General features: G+C 39.9%; 1 protein-coding gene across 1 annotated transcript in view; it reads left to right on the top strand.

Moving 5' to 3' along the window:
* The window catches only part of FBXL13 (F-box and leucine rich repeat protein 13), a 223,426-nt gene that overhangs the window by 120,490 nt on the left and 80,317 nt on the right, over positions 1-22,619 (top strand). The gene's annotated exons all lie outside the window — the stretch shown is intronic.

The following is a 22,619-nucleotide window of genomic DNA, read 5'->3' as shown; positions in this document are numbered from 1 at the left end:
TTTATTGTGCAAAATTGCAATGAAAAGACTGAGTAATGAAAAGACCAAAACTGGAAATATTGGAAGCCCCTGTTGGTAGCCACCCACAGGTAGTTTTTCTGTGGAAGAAATAGAGAGGCAACACAGGTTTGTTGCTCCCACTTCTTATTTTTACTTTTTGGGTCACACCCGGCATTGCACAGGGGTTACTCCTGGCTCTGCACTCAGGAATTACTCCTGGCAGTGCTCAGGGGACCATATGGGATGCTGGGAATCAAACCCGGGTCGGCTGCGTACAAAGCAAACACCCTACCCGCTGTGCTATCGCTCCAGTCCCTGCTCCCACTTCTTGAGTGAAAACAGTTCTCACTTAGCCTGCTTCGCTTGTAACTGTGACCTTCAGGCTGAGTGGTAGGCAGTGCAGAGGATCTAGGGGAAAGTAGGGGGAAGACTAAGCTAGAGCCGAAACATCTAGAATTGGCATTTGTTTATGGTTTGCTGATGTGAATATCAATATTTACTGTCTCTATGTTTCAGATAGCCTCACTATTTCCTTCAAGTTTTGACAGGTTTTTTCCTGACCTCTCTTTGCTTAGACAATTTGTGTTAGAAAATTTGCAATTGTGCATTTCCCTCCCCCCAGCCCCCCTTCTCCCTTTAGGATGTAAATCTCTTTTTAAAACTTTCTAGCCAGTTTTATGACCCAGGAATGTTTTCTTCCAGGAACTGAGTGTCATCCTTTGAAATACAATTCTTAAGGGAAATAGTCCTAATATCTTCCAATATTTGTGGGAAGATAGGAACCTCACTTCATGTTGGGTGTCTCTTAGAAGAGGCAGATGACTTCATCTAAAAAAAATATTTGCAAATTCAGGGACACCTCCATGTGCAGACACATCCCAGGGTCAGTCTTTTCCCTGAAGGGCGTTTAGCTCTTCGAAGTGCTCAAAAATCCCTCTCACAGTGCAACTGACTGTTCTTAGGTTCTTCAGATAATTATTGTAACAGCATCGCACAACACACACAGTGTCATAATAATAAGTATTATTAGGACCATAAAGTAGAAATCAGATCTTTCAAATTAATGAACCTTTTACAAGATATGCATGCAAAATACAGATTTGTCTTGAAAGTTTGAGTCAACACTTACAATTTAGAAATTTTTACACACAAACACACACACAAACAGAAGTGAATTTGTAGTTTCTCTCTCAAAAAAATGGAGGAACAAGCAAAACTGGGACCATGGAACAGGGTTAGGTCAGCCTCACCCCCATGAAATGACATGTGTGCGCAGTGTTCTTATATTACTGACCTCTCCTCCACTCAGAAATATCTTCATATGTACTTCACCCTACACTGGCACTTCCTAGTAATAGATAACATTGCCCGCTGGCTTCAGTGGGTATTAAGTATGGTCTAGATTGCTAAGGAACATATTAATTGTCTACTTGTCTGTGAGTTTGCAAATTTGCAGACCACCATGAAGATGGACTTTCACTTCCTTTCTGTTTGTTTCTTTCATCTGTGCCTCTTGCATTTGTTCATTTAGTAAGTCAGCAGCTCCAGGCACCAAGCACTAGTAACTATGCCTGTTTGACACTGAGCCCATTGGGCCCATTGGGACAAAGGAGGCTCACTATGAACTATAGAGATCTAATTAATGGCTACTGTAAACATCTTAGAAAGAATTGGTGAAACTTGCATGTTCCTGCTTCTCAGGCTCTGTCTACTTCCTTGGGTTGGGGGGGAGAGAGTACTTTCCATTTCCAGGCTTTGGACTATTATATGGCAGTATACAAATTGTTTCAAAGAAGATTCAGATGTACCAGTTTCTTTAACCAGTCATCTGTTTTTGGGGATTCTGGTTTTTCCCAGATTGTGGCTATTGTAAACAGTGCTGCAATGAACATAGAAATGCAGATGTCATCTCTACTATACCTTTTTGCCTCTCCGGGATATATTCCCAGGAGTGGTATTGCTGGGTCAAATGGGAGCTCAATTGCTATTTTTTTGAGAATTGTCCATATTGTTTTCCAAAAGGGCTGAACCAGTCGGCATTCCCACCAGCAGTGAAGGAGAGTCCCTTTCTCCCCACATCCATGCCAACACCGGTTGCTTTTGTTTTTTTAGGGTGTGGGCCAGTCTCTGTGGTGTGAGATGATATCTCATTGTTGTTTTGATCTACATCTCCCTGATGATTAGTGATGTTGAACATTTTCTCATGTGCCTCTCAGTCATTCAGATTTCTTCTTTGGGGATGTTTCTGTTCATTTCATCACCCCATTTTTTGATCAAGTCGGCAGTTTTCTTCTTGTGGAGAAAACAATCTGTGTTATTTTGGTGTTGAATAACCACTGAAGTTTCACCAGGAAATGTGACTGACTGATTTTCTAAAGAATATCCACATTTGGGGCTGGAGTGATAGCACAGCGGGTAGGGCATTTGCCTTGCACGTGGCTGACCCAGGTTTGATTCCCAGCATCCCATATGGTCCCCCAAGCACCAGTAGGAGTAATTCCTGAGTGCATGAGTCAAGAGTAACCCCTGTGCATCACCGGATGTGACCCAAATAGAGAAAGAAAGAAAGAAAGACATAAAGACATAAGGGCAGAAAGAAAGAAAGAAAGAAAGAAAGAAAGAAAGAAAGAAAGAAAGAAAGAAAGAAAGAAAGAAAGAAAGGAAGGAAGGAAGGAAGAAAGAAAGAAAGAAAGAAAGAAAGAAAGAAAGAAAGAAAGAAAGAAAGAAAGAAAGAAAGAAAGAAAGAAAGAAAGAAAGAAAGAAAGGAAGAAAGAAAGAAAGGAAGAAAGGGAGGAAGGAAGGAAGAGAGAAAGAAAGGAAGAGAGAAAGAAAGGAAGGAGGAAGGAAGGAAGAAAAAAAGAAAGAAAGAAAGAAAGAAAGAAAGAAAGAAAGAAAGAAAGAAAGAAAGAAAGAAAGAAAGAAAGAAAGAAAGAAAGAAAGAAAGGAAAGCAAGAAAGAAAACAAGAAAGAAAGAAAAAGAAAAGAATATCCACACTTGCAGGAGCACCTGAGTGTCTTCATCTTGAATTATGTTGAGGTGATGCCTTAATTTCTCTTCTCAAAAACTGCCTCAGATCCTACTTGTCCCTAAACCAGGACAGGGCTGGTTCTGTAAGTTCTTTTTCGGTTCTTTGCACACCCTTGCTGACCTCTCATAGCATTGCCACTTTGTTTTCTTTTTTTTTATTCCAAAGGAGTCTTTACTGGGGTTCTTGTGGTGGGTCAGTGGCAAAGCACCTGACTTGAATATGTGAGGTCAAAAATCTGAGCCACACCACCAACCCCATGCACCTCGGCAATCCTGGGACTCTGAGGGCTGGAGGTCCTTGATGCTATTGCAAAGTGTGTGATTCCGGTCATTGCAACAATCACAACAGCAAAGGGGAAAATAAAGGAAGATTTAAAAAAATAAAATAAAACATCCAGGCTGGAGAAATAGTACCACAGGTAGGGAACTTGCCTTGCATGGGGGCCTACCTGAGTTTGATCCCTGACTCCACAGTTCCCTGAGCCCCACCAGGAGTGAGCCTTGAGTACAGAACCAGAAGGAAACCTTGAGCACTCTCAGGTGTGGCCCCCAAACTAGCAAAAAATAAATATAAAGTCTTGACTTTATTTTTCCTGTTAAATATGAAATTCAGAAAACTGCAATAATAAGAAAGAAAAATGTTGGGGCTGGAATAATGATAGTTCATTCAGCAGGTAAGGGTTTGGCTTGCACACAGCTGACCCGGGTTTTGATCCTGGGCACCCCAGGTAGTTTCCCAAGCATCGCCAAGAGTAAGCCTCGGGATCAGAGCCAGGAGTAAGCACTGAGTACCATCAGGCATGGCCCAAACTCCTCCCTGCCCCAAATAGGAAAGAAAAATTATTTAAAAATTCATCATTCAGCAATAATAAAAATAAACTTACTGTTTTTTTATTCTCTTGTACTTCCCTTAAAGTAAAATGGATTAAATATCCACACATCTTTAATTTAATATACTATAAAGTCAATATGTCTCGGGGTTGGAGTGATAGTCAGGTAGGCTCTTGCTCTCACATGGCTGACCCAGTCTCTGACCCTGGCACCACATATGTTCTCCCCCAAGTGGTCCTCAGTACAAAGCTGGGAGTAAGCCCTGGTCACCACCAGGTGTGGCCCATAAAATCAACATGTCTCACATGAGTTTCCTTTAACTAATTTCTAATTGATATATAAGATTTCATTGTAGGAAATACTAATAAGTATTTAACCATGTTATGGCATATCGATGTTTGGGATCATTAGTAACTTCTTCTAAGAGGAAAATTCCTATAGCTGTATCTCTGAATTTATCTGTAAAATGTTTTGGTAGAGACTTTTAGAATTAACCTTAAATATTTAAAGCCAATTTGACATCAACATAGTACACATATATGTATATATATGATGATATATGTGTTATGTGGTATATATGTAGTAAGCTATATATACTCCTATATATAAATATAAAACATTATATATATATATATATTTAGAAGGAAGGGTTAGGCCATACTGGCTGTGCTCAGGGCTTACTCCTGGCTCTGTGCTCAGTGATCTTCCTGGTGGTGTTCAAGGGACCATATGTGGTACAAGAGTCCAGACTGGACTCTTGCAATGCAGGATCTTTCACACTGTACTATCTCTCTGGCCTCAGTATCTTTATATTTGTATTTCTTGCTTCTTTTATGAGGGCACCTGATATCCACTTAATAAGCTTGATAGTCAATAAATATTTGCTGAACGATACCAATCTTATTCCAAGTGGCTGCCTTTTAAAATTATCGTTTCTGTTGAGAACTTGAGTGCAACTTCTTTTTTTGTTAGTTCCTTTCTTGAGTGTCACCTCTTTTCAGAAGAAAAAGAATCTACAGTCATTTTCCCAAGTGATTTTGGAGGGATCAATTGAAGAAATTTAATTCATTTGTTTCTCTTTATTTATTTACTATTTTCTCAAATCTATAAAATCTAAACTTATATGATAAAACGACTTTTAAAGCCATGTTTCAGTACAATTTGGGAAGACTTTTTGATGGCAGAATGGTTTCCTCATGTAAAGCAAGTGTTCCCCCTGTGCTGCGGTTCTGTGATCTTAGAAACATTTGGCTGGCATTGAATAGGTCTGACTTAGTCCCTGCTCTAGGGAATGGTGTGTGAGCTCACTTTTATCAGCTGTTTATTGAATATTTGGAATTAATGTCTAGTTAAGTAAGTGAAACTAATACCATATTTCACCACATAATCATCACGACCACATGATCATAGCATTGTTTTTTTTAGTCCCAAAACTATTTTATAAGCTTTCACTGTAATCATAATCATCACATGATATAATTCTGTTCATTGAACAGCTTAAAAAGTAACAGCGGCAATGAATTCACCAGCAGCATATGGATGCCCTTTTGTCTCTTTGTTCACTGCAAGCTGAGAGCCTGGAATTCTCACACTCTTTGTCAGGGTTGTTTGCAAGCCAACTTGCAAGGTTTGTTTAAAGCACAGCAGTACTGATGGAACCGTCTCTCAATCCAGTAAAAAGCTGTAGGTGGGAGGGAGAGGGCCGAAGCCAAGGCTAACACAAGTTAAGTCTTGTGATGATAAGACTTGCATCTGCCTATGTTGTTGTAGACTGCTCAATTTTAACATACTCGTAAGTATCCCATGCATCTTACTCTTGCACTAAAGACAGTTTAGGAATACATACTTTTGAGTAATATGGACACAATGGAGGGCAAAGCTTCCTATAATTATTGCACCCCACTTTCTTGTGCCCCCGCCCGTGATGGGCATAAAATAAACTGCAAGTTTATGCAAGATTATGCAGTTTAATAAGAAGTCTTGTGTGTGGGGAGTAAGTTTTCATTACCTGTCATACTTTCTTTCAGCGACCCACTCCACTGTCAGCCCTTGTGGTTCTGGGATTTGTCACTCCTGACATTATGAGAATAAATACAGCATAGTCACGGGTAGTCTGAGATCAGTAAACCTGAAATTTAACCCTAGTTTTGCCATTAGGTATTTCTGGGACTGGGACAGGCTTCAAATGCTTTCTTTTTTTCCTCACTTTCCTTATTTATGATATGAGAAAAACACTCATAACTGCTTCATAAATATACTTGAATATAATAATTTGATACATATAGGATTCTTTAGAACAGTTACAAGCATAGAGTACATGCTCCGTCACTGTTCGATATTATTACTAGAACATTGGTATAAGTATACTACTGAGGCCTCTGGTTATTTGGGTCAGGCCCAGCCAACCCTAAGTTCCATTTCCAGAGATTGAGATATATTTAGAGAGGGCACAATGCTAGCAAAGCCATTCAGAATTCTTTCGACATTATGAAAAAAAAAGATTTTGTTTTCTCTGAGTAAGTCTGGGCTGTTCTGTAGCTCCCTTGCTCAGTAACATAGAAGAAATTTTTTTCTGATGAGGAAGACTCACATCATAACAGGGCCAGGATATGGCTCAGTGGCAATGCACAAATATTGCATCTGTGATGCCCTCGGTTTGATCTCCAACACAGATACACAAAAGAAAAGTAGGAAAGGAAGAAGCCATAAGCAAGAAGCCCTCTGATTTTGGGGTGAGAGGTGGTCTTCCAAGTGGCGCTCAGGGGGTTCAGGGGCCACTGGAGATTCTTGGCCAGTGGGCTGATGGTTCAGTGCTAGGACCTGAGGATGTGTTACTGCTTGGGTCCTGCAAGGCCAGAGACTCCCAAGGCCACCACACCAGTGCTTGATACAGAGTCCCTGCCTTTGAGGAGAGAGGATGTATTGTTGTACTGGACTATCACTAAGAGACATCATTGGTACTTTTCTACTTAAGCTAGTTTATGTCAGGCTTCTGTTATTGTAAAGCAAAGAAATTAGTGAGGTGTGTTTCCTATTTAGCATTTAGTTGAGGGTAATAAAGAGCACTTCTAGTATGGCTTTATCACTGGTGAGCTTTACTCCGGAACAAAACTAAAAATTATGAGAGAGAATTGCAAAGGCTTCCTGTGGTTCTGGATTTGTTGCTTTTAGCATTCTTGTAACTGACTCCAAAGTAATTGTTAGAATCCCCAAATCTAGGGGCTGGTAATACAGTACAGAAGAAAAGACACTTGCCTTGCATGTGAATGACCTGGGTTAAATCTCTGGCACCTCGTTTAGTTCCCCAAGCCCCACCAGGAGTGATTTCTGAGTGCAAAGTCAGGAGAAAGTGCTGAGCACTGCCAGGTGTGGCCTAGAAATGAATATTAAATTAAATTAAAATCAAAACCCCCAAATCTAGATTAAGTGTTTTTCCTTTAACTAATGCCGACAGTTGGGCCTAAGGAGCAAAGGCACTTCCCTAGTGACTTTTGGAAATAAGTTTAATAAAAGTGGAATATAAAAAAAAATAAATAAAGTGGAATATATACAAAGAAAAATTGACAAAATATTATGGGCATCCGTGTCTATGTCCTTTGGTGATACTAGTACATATTTGTTTTGTATACATAGCTAAATCACTAATAGTTGCATATTTTTGATTCTTATTGAAATTTTAGTTTTCCAATTGTTGAGTCAATCCCAGGTGTCAGGGTCCCGGCCAGTTGACCCCGGGAAACTGGAGTATGATCCCCCAAGCCGCCAGGCTTACTCCCTATAGGAGAGGGAGTGGGAGAGGGAGAAGCCTCTGCCCTGGCCCCCTGTGCACCGTGGACTCCCCGCCGCCACCAAGAAAGAACCACGAGGGGGGAGGGAACTGGAGGTCAAACAGCTCTCATTTTATTAGCTCTCACACAGGATATTTATACATGAACTTCAGGGCAGCCTACATGCATATTGTGCACACCTGGTTATCAAGTTCGTCACATACACCTCGTTGAGCTCATTACAGATGTTAGCTAATGATTTATATTTCCCGCTCTCAAGGCCCGGTGTGTTAGCCAGACAAGTGGTGACCACCAGGTCCCTCATCCCGTTATCTCCTCAACCAGAGTTCCTTTCTGGGTGGAGTGCTGGCACAGGGCCCTGGGCCCCTGTGAATAGAATCTGCTCCTGTTTCTAGGGGCAGGGGATTTGACCAGGATCTCAGGCTGACTGCTAAGACCCCCAACACCCAAGGACATTTTTATAATTTAAATGATTCATGTCAATTATCATATTTATATAATCTATAAGCTATATATTGTTAGTTATATATAGTATGTATGATATAGATATGATTTTTATGAGAAAGTCAATCCTGTGGTTCCCCACACATACTCTGTATTTTTTTCCAAATTTTCATTTTATTAAAGCACTGTGAGTTACAAAGTTATTTATAGTTGGGTTTTTATCATACAATGTTTCATCACCAATCCCTCCACCAGTGTCAACTTTCCTCCACTAGTGTTCCCAGGTTCCCTCTACTACACTACCACCCTAGGCAGGCCCAGCCTGCCATCTTGATGATAATCTTTTATGTTTGTTTATTAAAGTTTGAGTCTTCCGATTTCCGTGTTGATGACTGTGGTTTGGATATTTAGCTCTATCATTATTTTTTTCTTTTTGGGTCACACCTGGCAATGCACAGGGGTTACTCTTGGCTCATGCACTCAGGAATCACTCCTGGTGGTGCTCAGGAAACCATATGGGATGCTTGAAATCAAACCCTAATCGGCCACGTGCAAGGCAAACGCCCTACCCGCTGCGCTATCACTCCAGCCCCTAGCTCTTTCATTTCTTTTTTTAAAAAATTTAAAAATTTTATTGAATCACTGTGAGATAGTTATAAGCTTTCATGTTTGGGTTACAATCATCATAATGATCAAACACCCATCCCTCCACCAGTGCACAGTCCCCACCACCAATATTCCAGGTATACCCCCCTTTTCCACCCTCCCCCTGCCTCTATGGCAGACAATATTCCCCATACTCTCTCTCTACTTTTGGGCATTATGGCTTGCAACACAGACACTGATAAGTCATCATGCTTGGTCCATCATCTACTTTTGGCATGCATCTCCCATCCCAACTGGTTCTTCCAGCCATCATTTTCTTAGTGATCCCTTCTCTATCCGCTCATGAAGCAGTCTTCCAGCTATGGGGCAATCCCCCTGGCCCTTGTATCTACTGTCCTTGGGTGTCAGTCTCATGTGGTGCTACCCTAAACTCCACAAATGAGTGCAGTCCCTCTATGTCTGTCCTTCTCTTTCTGACTCATTTCACTTAGCATGATACTCTCCATGTTTATCCATTTACAAGCAAATTTCATGACTTCATCTCTCCTAACAGCTGCATAGTATTCCATTGTGCAGATGTACCAAAGTTTCTTTAACCAGTCATCTGTTTTAGGGCACTCGGGTTGTTTCCATAATTTGGCTATTGTGAACAGTGCCGCAATGAATATATAGGTACAGATGCCATTTCTACTGTGTTCTTTTGCATCCTCGGGATATATTACCAGAAGTGGTATTGCGGGGTCATATGGAAGCCCAATTTCTAGTTTTTGAAGGACTGTCCATATTGTTTTCCAGAAAGGCTGGACCAGTCAGCATTCCCACCAACAGTGAAGGGGCGTCCCTTTTTCTCCACATCCACGCCAGCACTGGTTGCTTTTGTTCTTTGGAATGTGTGTCAGTCTCTGTGGTGTGAGATGATATCTCATTGTTGTTTTGATTTGCATCTTCCTAATGACTAGGGATGTGGAGTATTTTTTCATGTGCTTTTTGGCCATGTGTATTTCTTTTTTGAGGAAACCTCTGTTCATTTCTTCTCACCATTTTTTGATGGGGTTGGAGGTTTTTTTCTTATACAATTCTACAAGTGTCTTGTATATTCTGGATATTAATCCTTTATCAGATGGGTATTGGGTAAATACTCTTTCCCAATCTGTGGGCTCTTTCTGTATTTTGGTCACTATTTCTTTTGAAGTGCAGAAGCTTCTTAGTTTGACGTAGTCCCATATTTTTATGTTGGCTTCCAGCTCTATCATTTCTTTCTTTCTTTTTTTTTTTTTTTGCTTTTTGGGTCACACCCAGCGATACTCAGGGGTTACTCTTGGCTTTGCACTCAGGAATTGCTCCTGGCAGTGCTTGGGGGACCATATGGGCTGCTGGGGATCGAACCCGGGTCGGCCGCGTGCAAGGCAAACGCCCTACCCGCTGTGCTATCGCTCCGGCTCCAGCTCTATCATTTCTTAACATAACCAATGTACCTGAATCCCCTTGACCCCTTTGTTTCTCGTCTCTCTCTTCTCCCTTTCCCCTTCATTATTTCTTTCCTTCTTCTTCCTACAACCTGAGGCTCACGGTAATCTAGGTGACCCCCCTTTAATTTCCACATTGAACTGCCTCATCCAGTTACTCTAAATATCACATAAAAGTTATATCATGCTGTGTTTATTGTTCTTATCCGACTTATTTAATTTAGCATATCATCCAGTTCCATCAATTTTGCAGCAAATTGATCGATTTCATCATTCCTTACAGCTTTATAGTATTCCATTGTGTGTGTATATATATATCATCATCATGATATATATAACACATATATATCATGATATATATAACATCTTCAGGATCCAATGATTTGTTGTTGGGCTTCTAGGTTGATTCCAAGTCTTAGCTATTATACTGAGTGCGGTGATGAATAGTGGTGTGCATATACCTTTTTGAGTGAATGTTTTTTGGTCCTGGGATAGATATTGAAAAGTGCTATTGCTGGGTTGTATGGTAGCTCTATTTTAAATTTACTGAGGACGCTTCATACTGTTTTCCATATGTGTTAAACCAGACAACATTCTCACCAGCAGGGTGAATGAAAGTTCCTCTTTAACCACATCCCTTCCAACAGATTGTTCTCAGTATTTTTGATATGGGACATTCTTACTGGTGTGAGATAGTATCTCGTTGTTGTCTTGATTTGGATTTCCCTAATATTAAGTATGGTGATCATTTTTTCATGTGCCTGTTAATCATCTATTGGTTTTCTTCAGAGAAGTTCCTGTTCATTTCCTTTACCCATTTTTTTATGGGGCCTTTGAATTTTTTGTTGATTATCTTTGTGAGTATTTTTTGTATCCTGGATATCAACACCTTATCTGATGTGTTGTCCACAAATATTTTCTCCCATTCAATTATCTGTACTTTAGTTTTAACCCATGTTTCTTTTGCCATACAAAAATTTTTTAAGAAAAATTTTTATTACTGAATCACTGTGAGGTACAGTTACAAGTTTATGAACTTTTGTGTTTGCATTTCACTCGTACAGTGATCATTTACCCATCCCTCCACTAATGCCCATTCTCCTCCACCAATGTTCCCAATATCCCTCCCACCACTCCCAACCCATCCCCCACCATCCCACCCTGACTCTGTGGCAGGGCACTCCCCCTTCTTCTCTCTCCTTTTGGGTGTTGGCCATACAAAAACTCTTTAATTTAATGTAGTCCCATTTATTTTTCATTCTGTCACCTTCACCAATAGCATTGTATCATTGAAGACACCTTTGAGATTCCGATCTTAGAGCATCCTGCCTATGCTTCCTCAATGTATTTTATAGATTCTGGTCTGATCTCAAGGTTTTTGATCCACTTTGAATTGACTTTTGTGTAAAGTGTGAGATATGGTTCAAGTTTTAATTTTTTATATATAGTTATCTAGTTTTGCAGTGTCATTTGTTGAAGAGGCTATCTTTACTCCATTTCATACTCTCAGAACCTCTGTCAAAAATTAGCTGACCATATCTGTAGTTTGTTCTTGGATATTCTGCTCTGACCCATTCTGGTAGTCTATCCTTATTTCAATACCACACTATTTTTTTTACTTTAATATTTTATTTTTAATTAGTGAGTCAACGTGAGGGTACAGTTACAGATTTATACATTTTTGTGCTCATGTTTCTCCCTTACAAAGTTTGATAACCCATCCCTTCACCAGTGCCCATTCTCTACCAAAAGTAAACCCAACATCCCTCTCCCCCCTCCCCAGTCCCGTCTCCCCCCACCCCACACTGCCACTATGGCAGGGTATTCCCTTTTGTTCTCTCTTTCTGATTAGGTGTTGTGGTTTGCAATAAAGGTGTTGAGTTGCCATTGTGTTCAGTCTCTAGTCTATATTGGGCCCGCATCATCTTTCCCCCACATGACCTCCAATCACATTTTACTTGGTGTTCCCTTCTCTGAGTTGCCCAGAATGAGAGACCAGCCTCCAAGCCATGGAGACAACCTCCTGGTACTTCTTTCTACTATTCTTGGGTGTTAGTCTTATAGTCTGTTATTCTATAGTCCACAGATGAGTGCAATCTTCCTATGTCTGTCTCTCTCTTTCTGGCTCATTTCACTTAGCATAATACTTTCCATGCTGATCCACTTATATGCAAACTTCATGACCTCATTCTTTCTAACAGCTGCATAGTATTCCATTGTATAGATGTACCAGAGTTTCTTCAACCAGTCATCTGTTCTAGGGCACTCGGGTTTTTTCCAGATTCTGGCTATTGTAAACAGTGCTGCGATGAACATATAAGTGCAGATGTTATTTCGACTATACTTTTTGGCTTCTCTGGGATATATTCCCAGCAGTGGTATTGCTGGGTCAAATGGGAGCTCAACCTCTAGTTTTTTGAGAATCGTCCATATTGTTTTCCAAAAGGGCTGAACTAGCCGACATTCCCACCAGCAGTGTAGAAGGATCCCTTTCTCCCCACATCCTCTCCAACAGCGGTTGCTTTTGTTCTTTTAGATGTGTGCTAGTCTCTGTAGTATGAGGTGGTATCTCATGGTTGTTTTGATCTGCATCTCTCTGATGATTAGTGATGTAGAGCACTTTTTCGTGTGCCTTTTGGCCATTCGTATCTCTTCCTTGGTAAAGTTTCTGTTCATTTCTTCGCCCCATTTTTTGATGGGGTTGGATGTTTTCTTCTTGTAGAGTTCAACCAGTGCTTTATATACCCTTGATATCAACCCCTTATCTGATGGGTATTGTGTAAATATCCTTTCCCATTCTGTAGATAGTCTTTGTATTCTGGTCGCTGTATCTTTTGCGGTGCAGAAGCTTTTTAGTTTAATGTAGTCCCATTTGTTGATCTCTGTTTTTACTAGATTGCTTAGTTCCGTGTCATCTTTGAAGATACCTTTATCTTCAATATCCTGGAGGGTTTTGCCTACCTTGTCTTCAATGTACCTTATGGTTTGTGGTCTGATGTTGAGGTCTTTAATCCATTTTGATCTGACTTTTGTGCATGGTGTCAGATCGAGTTCTAAGCCCATTTTTTTGCATGTGGTTGTCCAGTTGTGCCAGCACCATTTGTTAAAGAGGCTTTCCTTGCTCCACTTCACATCTCTTGCTCCCTTATCAAGGATTAGATGATCATACATTTGGGGTTGTGTGTAGGGATATTCCACCCTGCTCCATTGGTCTACAGCTCTGCCTTTGTTCCAGTACCATGCTGTTTTAATTGTTACCGCTTTGTTGTAGAGTTTAAGGTTGGGGAGGGTGATGCCTCCCATCATCTTTTTCCCAAGAATTGTTTTAGCTATCCGTGGGCGTTTATTGTTCCATATAAATTTCAGGATTGCTTGCTCCGTTTCTTTGAAGAATGCCATGGGTATCCCTATAGGGATCGCGTTAAATCTATATAATGCTTTGGGGAGTATTGCCATTTTGACAATGTTTATTCTCCCTATCCATGAGCAGGGGATATTTTTCCATTTCCTCATGTCCTCTTTTATTTCATGAAGTAGCGTTTTATAGTTTTCTTTGTAGAGGTCCTTTACTTCTTTAGTTAAGCTGATTCCAAGGTATTTGATTTTCTGGGGCACAATTGTGAATGGGATTGCTTTTTTCATGTCCCTTTCCTCTGTCTCATTGTTTGCATATAGGAAGGCCATGGATTTCTGGGTATTGATTTTATAGCCTGCGACTTTACTGTATAGGTCAATTGTTTCTAAGAGTTTCTTACTAGAGCTTTTAGGTTTCTCTAGGTATAGTATCATATCGTCTGCGAATAGTGAGAGCTTGATTTCTTCCTTTCCAATCTGAATCCCCTTAATATCTTTTTCTTGCCTGATGGCTATTGCTAATACTTCCAGTACTATATTAAAGAGAAGTGGTGAGAGTGGACATCCTTGTCTTGTCCCCGATCTTAGAGGAAAAGCCCTTAGTTTTTCTCCATTGATGATAATGCTTGCCATAGGTTCATGGTAGATGGCTTTGACTATCTTGAGAAAAGTTCCTCCAAAACCCATTTTGGTGAGAGTTTTTATCATGAATGGGTGTTGGATCTTGTCAAATGCTTTTTCTGCATCTATGGATATGATCATATGGTTTTTATCTTTACTTTTGTTGATGTGATGGATTATGTTGATTGATTTCTGAATGTTAAACCATCCTTGCATCCCTGGGATGAATCCCACTTGGTCATGGTGTATGATCTTTTTGATGAGTTGTTGGATTCTATTTGCTAGTATTTTGTTGAGAATCTTCGCATCGGTGTTCATCAAGGATATTGGTCTACAGTTTTCTTTGTTAGTGGTGTCTTTGTTTGCTTTTGGTATTAGGGAGATATGTGCCTCGTAGAAACTGTTCGGAAGGGTTCCTGTCTTTTCAATTTCCTGGAAAAGCTTGAGGAGAACTGGCAACAAGTCTTCTTTGAATGTTTGGAAGAATTCACCAGTGAATCCGTCTGGACCTGGGCTTTTGTTTTTGGGGAGACTTTTGATTACAGTTTCTATTTCCTTGATATTTATGGGCCTATTCAGGTATTTCACGTCTTCTTGGCTCAGTCTTGGGAGATTGTAGGAGTCAAGGAATTCGTCCATTTCTTTTAGGTTCTCTTGCTTCGTGGCATACAGACTTTCAAAGTAGTCTCTGATGATCCTTTGAATCTCCTTGGTTTCTGTTGTGATGTCCCCCTTTTCATTTCTGATTCAGTTTATTAGGGTTTTCTCTTTTTCTTTCTTTGTGAGTCTTGCTAGCGGTTTATCAATCTTATTTATTTTCTCGAAGAACCAGCTCTTTGTTTCATTGATGTTATGGATTGTTTTTCGGGTTTCCATATCGTTAATTTCTGCTCTAAGTTTTATTATTTCTTTCCTTCGATCTGATTTGGGTTCCTTTTGCTGGTCCTCTTCTAAGATCTTGAGCTTCAAAGTCAAGCTATCTATATAGGCCCTTTCTTCCTTTCTGAGGAAGGCTTGCAGAGCTATAAATTTTCCCCTTAACACAGCTTTAGCTGCGTCCCATAGGTTTTGGTAGCTTGTGTCTTCATTCTCATTTGTTTCTAGGTATCTCTTGATTTATTCCTTGATTTTCTCCGTGACCCACTCATTGTTCAATAGTGAGTTGTTTAATTTCCAAGTGTTTGATTTGGTTCTCCGAGTCTGTGTGTGATTAACTTCCATCTTCAGTGCATCATGGTCTGAAAAGATAGTTGATACAATTTCTATCTTCCCAATTCTATTAAGGTATAATTTGTGGCCCAGAACATGGTCTATTTTGGAAAACGTTCCATGCGCGCTGGAAAAGAATGTGTATTCTTTCTTTTTGGGGTGTATAGCCCTGTATAGGTCTACTAGCCCTGTCTCCTCCATTTCTTCCTTCAGGGCCATCGTTTCCTTGCTGAGTGTTGTTCTTGTTGATATATCCAGAGGTGATAAGGCAGTGTTGAAATCTCCAACTACTATCGTGGTGCTAGTTATGTCCTCCTTAAATTCTGTTAGGAGTTCTTTTAAGCATTTAGCTGGTCGTTCATTAGGTGCGTATACATTTAGGAGTGTGATTTCTTCCTGTTGTACATATCCCTTGATGAATATAAAATGACCTTTGCTGTCCCTTCTGATCTTTTTCAGCCTGAAATCAATGCTATCGGATACTAGTATGGCCACCCCCGCTTTTTTTTTTTGAGGGGGCTGTTTGCTTGCAGGATTGTTTTCCATCCTTTGATTTTTAGTCTGTGTTTGTTCCGGCTATTCAGATGTGTTTCTTGTAGGCAGCAGAAAGTTGGGTTTAGTTTCCGAATCCATTTTGCCACTCTGTGCCTCTTGATTGGTGCATTTAGCCCGTTAACATTAAGAGAAATTATTGTCATTGGATTTTGTGCCATTTTTCTGTAGGGTTTGTTGTTCTTATAGGTCTTTTTCCTTGTCTTATAGTAGCCCTTTGAGTCCTTCTTTTAAATTTGGTCTTGAGTCTATGAAGTTCCTGAGCTGTTGCTTGTCCGTGAAATAATGTATGGTTCCTTCAAGTTTAACTGAGAGTTTAGCCGGGTAGAGTATTCTTGGTGAGGCATTCATTTCATGAAGTTTTTTCACTATATTCCACCATTGTCTTCGGGCTTGGAGGGTTTCTTCTGATAGGTCTGCTGTGAATCTAAGGGGTGCGCCTTTGTATATGATCTCCTTCTTTGATCTTGCTACTTGCAGTATTGTGTCTCTATCCACGGCATCCATCATTCTGACTATGATATGCCTTGGGGATTTTCTATTTGGGTCCCTTTTAGCTGGCACCCTTCGGACTCCTTGTATCTGGATGTCCACATTCTCTAGCTCTGGGAATTTTTTAGCAATGATGTCTTTAATGGTGTTTTTTTCATTGGGATTGGTTCCGTGTGGTTCTGGCACTCCCATGATTCTTATGTTGTTTCTCCTGAGGTCGTCCCCTAGGATTCTAACTCGCTCTAGAGCCATTTTGAGGTCTTTTGCCATTATTTGCTGTTGTCTATATGCTTTGTGCAGCTCATCTTCAAGCTCACTGATTGTGTCTTCGGCTGTAGTCATTCTACTATTGAGGGCTCCTACGGAGTTTTTCATTTCATCTACTGATTCTTTTAGTTGTGTGACTTCTGTTCGTAGCTTTGAAATTTCTGCTCTCATTTCTTCCTGGATTATCTTGGTGGAGCGTTCCAACGCTGCATCCATATCCTCCCTTAATTTATTGGATGTTCGTTCCATAGTTGTGTTGAGTTCGTGAACCATCCTGACAATTTCTTCTCTGAATTCTTTATCTGAGAGGAGGGTGTATTTCTGGGAGGTCGCTGCTGAGGTTAGTGAGATATTTTCTTGGCTCTCTCCTAGTGGTGGGGATTTTCTCAGTTTCTTCATGTTGTTATGGGCTTTACTATCTGGAGCTCTCGTTAGTTTGGGAGGGACCTTGACTGAAGATTTTTGGCTATGCTCTTTTGCCAAAGGACTTTTCTGTGCAAGTTGATGTGTTCATTGACAGTTTTTGTGAGGTTAGGATAGGCTAGGTTAGTTGAGTATTAACATATAGTAACTAAGATGATCAGGGAGTTCTTCGGAGAAATGAGTTCAATCAATTGTGGCCAAAGGATAATGCATGGAATGGTAAGAAAAATATCTGCTGCCGCGTTAGCGGCCTGTGCTCCGGAAAGAGGCCACGCCCACTTTTGAGGACACGCCCCTAACCTGTTCGGACACGGGAGGGCGGGCTCAGGCGCGGTGGGTGAATGGCTGGGACCTGCCCGGCGGGGCTGGGGTGCTCCGAGCTGTCCCGCTGCCGCAATACCACACTATTTTGATCAATATGGCTCTGTAGTATGGTTTCAAGTTAGGTAATGAGATACACCATCAGTTTTTTATTTTTCAGCATAACTTTGGCTAGTTGAGGTATTTTATGATTCCATACAAACCTTATTATGGATTGTTCTAAGTACTGAAGAATGTTTTCTTGATTTGGATAGAGATTACTTTGAATCTATATAGTAGTTTAGGTAAGATGGTCATTTTGACAATATTGATTCTTTTTATTTATTTGTTTTTCAATATTGATTTTTTCAATCCAAGATCATTTAATATTTTTAAATTTTCCAAGGTGCTCTGTAGATTTCTTTCTTAAGTGTTTTAAAGTTTTCATGTATAGATTTCACACCTCTTGTTAAGTTGATTCCCAGGTACTTGATGTTTTGGACACTATTTTGAATAGTTTCTTTGATCTCCTTCTTCTCCAATTCATTACTTGTATATAGGTATGCAGCTGATTTTTGTGTATTGACTTTGCAGCTGGCCACTTTGCTGTAATGATTTATTGTTTCCAGAAGGTTTTTTCTTGTAGTCTCTTTTGGGTCTTCTATGTATAATATCGTGTCATTTGCAAATAGGGATAATTTGACTTCTTCTTTTCCAATTTTGACCCCTCTGATTTGCTTTTCTTTCCTGATTGCTGTTGCTAGGTCTTTTGATACAACGTTAAATAAAAAAGAAGACACTGCACATCCTTGCCTTGTACTTGATCTTAGTGGGAATGCTCTAAGTTTCTCATTATTAAGAATAATATTTGGGGCTGGAGCGATAGCAAAGCGGGTAGGGCGTTTGCCTTGCTCGCGGCCGACCTGGGTTCAAATCCCAGCATCCCATATGGTCCCCTGAGCACCGCCAAGAGTAATTCCTGAGTGCAGAGCCAGGAGTAACCCCTGTGCATAGTCAGGTGTGACCCAAAAAGCAAAAAGCAAAAAGAATAATATTTGCTGTGGGCTTGTTATAGTCTTTACTATGTTGAGGAAGTTTCTTTCCAGTCATGTTTTGTTGAGGGTTTTTATCATAAGTGGATGTTGAATTTTATTCAAAAGCTTTATTTGAGTCGATTGATATGATTATATGATTTTTATCTTTGACTGATATGTATATCATGTTAATTGATTTGTGTATATTGAACTATCCTTGCATGCCTGGTCTAAATGCCACTTGAACATGGTGTATGATATTGTTTTAATAGTGCTGTTGGATCAGTTCGCTAAGATTTTGCTGAGGATTACTTATTCTTTGTATTTAGCACACAATTTATTTTCCCAGCAATGCAACTATTTTTCCCCCTCTAGTTTTTGGGCCTCACCCAGCAATACTCAGTCAGGGCTTACTCCTGGCTTTGTGTTCAGGGATCACTCCTGATAGTGCTCAAGAATTAAACAGTATCAGCTGCATATAAGGCCTGTTCCTTAATCTCTTTACTGTCTCACCAGCCATCCCCCAGCGATCAACTATTAAGGGAGGTAGAGGAACAACATTATAATTTACAAGGGAGCTACAGGATCAGCATTAAAAATACTATGGATTCCCGTGCTTTATGTACTGTTCCTTTCATAGAAATTAGCAAAAAATATGTCCATTATGTCTCAAAAATAGAAATAAGCAAAATAAGATTTCATTATTTATAAAAACTAAGTATATTATTACTTACCATACAATTCTGCATAATTATTTTTATTAATTTTCCAAAGGAGTTGAATACCTATATCCTCACAAAAACCTGCATGCAGAAACACATTGATAATAGATTTATTCATGTTTACCAAAACTTGAAAGCAATGGTATGTCCCTCAGTAGATGAGTGGATAAATTGTGATACATCTCCTCAGGGGTATATTATTTGCTGCTAAAATATATAGTATTTGAAGGACTGAAAACCATAGGAGTTAAGACCTTGCACACAGCCAATCCCGGCTCAATCTCTGGTGCCACATATGGTCCCCAAGCACCACAAGTAGTGATCCTTAAGCACACAGCCAGGAGTAAGCTCTGAGCACTGTTGAATGTGGCCCACTCTCCACCCTTCCCCTTGTGATATAGCATTTTTATTTATTTTTTTCTCAAATTCACTTCAGTAGTAAGTGTATTTCATTCAATTCCCCTGCTTTCACACGTTTTTATCTTGCTTTCAAACCCATCTATTGGTAAGATAAATTAATAAGAGATACTATATTTTTGCAGCAATGTTGTTCAGAGGAGAAAAAAATTTTCCAGAGAAGAAACAGCCAGAGCTTTCTATTTTATTTCACATTGGATTTATTTTTATTTTTACTGTTTTCTGAACTCAGTTACTAAGAACAGATTTCATCTCACACTTCAGCACTTCAGTCAGTGACACACTTTCATCATCAGTCTGCACAAGGTCACTCTCTTCTATGGTTTGTTCCTCTTCATCCATATTTCTCCACTCCCATTCCTTATCTGCACAAGTAAACCTTATCATTTATTTTACATGGTTCCTCCAATTTCTGTGTATTTTTATGTTATTTTATTGTGGTTTGGTGTGCATATATTTGAACTCTTAAAAGGTATTATTCTAGAGACTTGCTGGGTTTTCTTCTTCTTTTTCTTCTTTTTTGTAAGAGAGAAGCAGTTGAAGCATTTAATGAATCGTTTTTTAGGTGGCCTCAAGCTACTAGGGCACAAGCCTCTCCTACTCTTAATCCCATCAGCTCTTCTGCCAAAAAATTTGTCTTCTTCAAACCTCGCTCTTTCTCTTACTTCTGACCTTATTTCTAAAGGTGCTCTCTTAGTCAACATTGCTGCTCTCCAACTCTTTCCTCATAGGGCTCAATCTTTAGTCTACTTTTCTTTTCAATCAACATCACTTCCTTGGTGAACCCACCTAGTTAATGGCTCTAAGTATCAGCTACAGAATAATAAATATTTATGTATACACACATACGTAATAATATATATAAAATTTATACTACCATATATGCATACACAATAGATTCACACATATATGAAATGTACCTATATCTGTACATAAATATGTGCTTTATAAGTAAAAGTGATATATATGCATATAGAAGCAATACACTCATGATAAATAGTATATCTCTCTGGTCCATATATCTTTCTGTCTCACTCCTCTTTCTTTCTTTTTTCCCCTCTCTCTTTTTCTCTCATTTTCAGTCTCTCTGTCTCTCACTGTCTCTCTTTCTCTCTCTGTTTCTCTCTCTCTCTCTCTCTCATTTTGTGGATTGAATCAAGTCCCTCCCAAGTTCATATGTTGATGTTTTAGCCCTTAGTACCTCAGACTGTGACCTTATTTGGAAATAGGAATGTAATTGAAAATACAGATTTAATTAGTTAAAATGAGATCATTAGGGTGGACTCTAATCCAAAGACTCATGTCCTTATTAAAAGGAAAAATTTGGGCATGGACACACACATACAGGACCAACTCTGCTGACTTCTTGATCTTTGAGTCTCAGAACTGTGAGGAAACACACTTAACTTCAAATTTGTGGTTATTAGAGTAGACCTAGAAATTCACACACCTTCCTTGACTCTCTCCCACTCCACATCTGTGGTGTCAGGAGACCAGTTGACCCTCCTTCAGAATCTCTCTGGGATCGGACTATAGCTCACATTGCTACAGCTTCTACCAAACTTCTCCCTCATTTGTGTTCACTCATGCCTCCAACTATGTCTGTATTCAACAACAGCCAGTGTGATCTTTTTATTTCTGCCTTTTTTCCCCTTTGGGGATCATGCTTCATCGTGCTTGGGAGCTACTTTAGGTGGTGGTTAAGAGTTTATACTGGGTGGGGGTTCCACATGCAAAACATGTTTTCTGGTCCTTTGAATTCATTTCCCTGACATCAAAGAATAATCCTTTGGATTGTTAGGGATCGCACCTGACAGTTCCTGGGGACTGCTCCAGATGGTGCTCCAGGAATGATGCAGTGCTGGGGGATCAGGGCTCGCCCATACAAAGCGAGTTTGCCGGCCCGTTGAGCTGTCTCTCTCTGGCTCAGCCAGAGTGATCTTTTTAAACCCTGTCAATATTCTTTGCTCACATTTCTGGCCAGGTTTCCTTTTTACTTAATGAAATAAAAGCCTGGCAAGGGCCTTCAAAACCCATGTAGTTTTCTACCTCCTCCAATTGCCTCCCTGACACCATTTCCCTCTATTAATTATCTCACTCAGCTCCAGTCACACTGGCCTTCTTGACATTCTGTCAACACACAGACTCTTATCTTAGGTTTTTTTTTTTTCCACTGACTGTTTTTCTTGTCTGGAATATGTCTCATAGCTATCTCTATGACTAATTTCCTCACCTCATTAATTTTTTCCTCACATTTTTCCATAGTGAATGAATAAATGGATAAAATGTATCAGCTAAATTACTTTAGGGGCCAGAACGATAGTACAGCAGGTAGGGCATTTGCCTTGCACACTGCTGACCGGGTTCTGTCCCCACATTTTATATGGTCCCCTGAGCACAGCTAGGAGTAATTCCTGAGTGCAGGATTAACCCCTGAGCATCACTGGATGTAACCCCAAAAGCCAAAAATAAAATAAAATAAAATAAAATGCTTCAAAGAGATCCATCTAAGTATAATTTTCATTTGAGGGGCCTCTAAAATGTTCAGTTTCATTAAAAAAACAAAACAGAGAATATGTGTGAATTAAGATTTTTATTATTTATTTTGGATTTTTGGCTAACAGTGCGCAGGGCTAGCTCTGTATTCTCTTCTGGTGGGGCTTGAAACCCTATGGGATGCCAGGAATAGAACCAAATGGTGTGGGAGGCAAGTACGCAGCCCACTGTACTGTCTCTTCAGCCCCAGATTAAGATTTTTAATGGAGAGGACAATGACATGTGTATGAGAAACCACAATTTGGGATGGCCGTGATTCCTGCTTTCTTTACCCTTTATCCTCTGCTTTGTTTGTGATTTCAATGATTGTCCTATTGGTAATATCCTTGGGCAGTCCTGTTCTTTACATATATCTTCCAACTGTGTAGATGTCCTGGGACTACCTTAGCGAAAGAATGTTGGTATAGGGTCACTCACATGCTGAACCAAATGCCCAGAAATCAACAACTCTAATGCCTAATAAAGAATGGGAAATATTAATCAAGGTTCAGAGGCAGAGTTAAGAGAGT

This window comes from Sorex araneus, chromosome 1 (assembly GCF_027595985.1).
Source record: "Sorex araneus isolate mSorAra2 chromosome 1, mSorAra2.pri, whole genome shotgun sequence".
In the NCBI taxonomy this organism is placed as follows: Eukaryota; Metazoa; Chordata; class Mammalia; order Eulipotyphla; family Soricidae; genus Sorex; species Sorex araneus.
The sequence above is the reverse complement of the archived record's forward strand: the minus strand, read 5'-3'. Positions and strand labels throughout refer to the sequence as shown.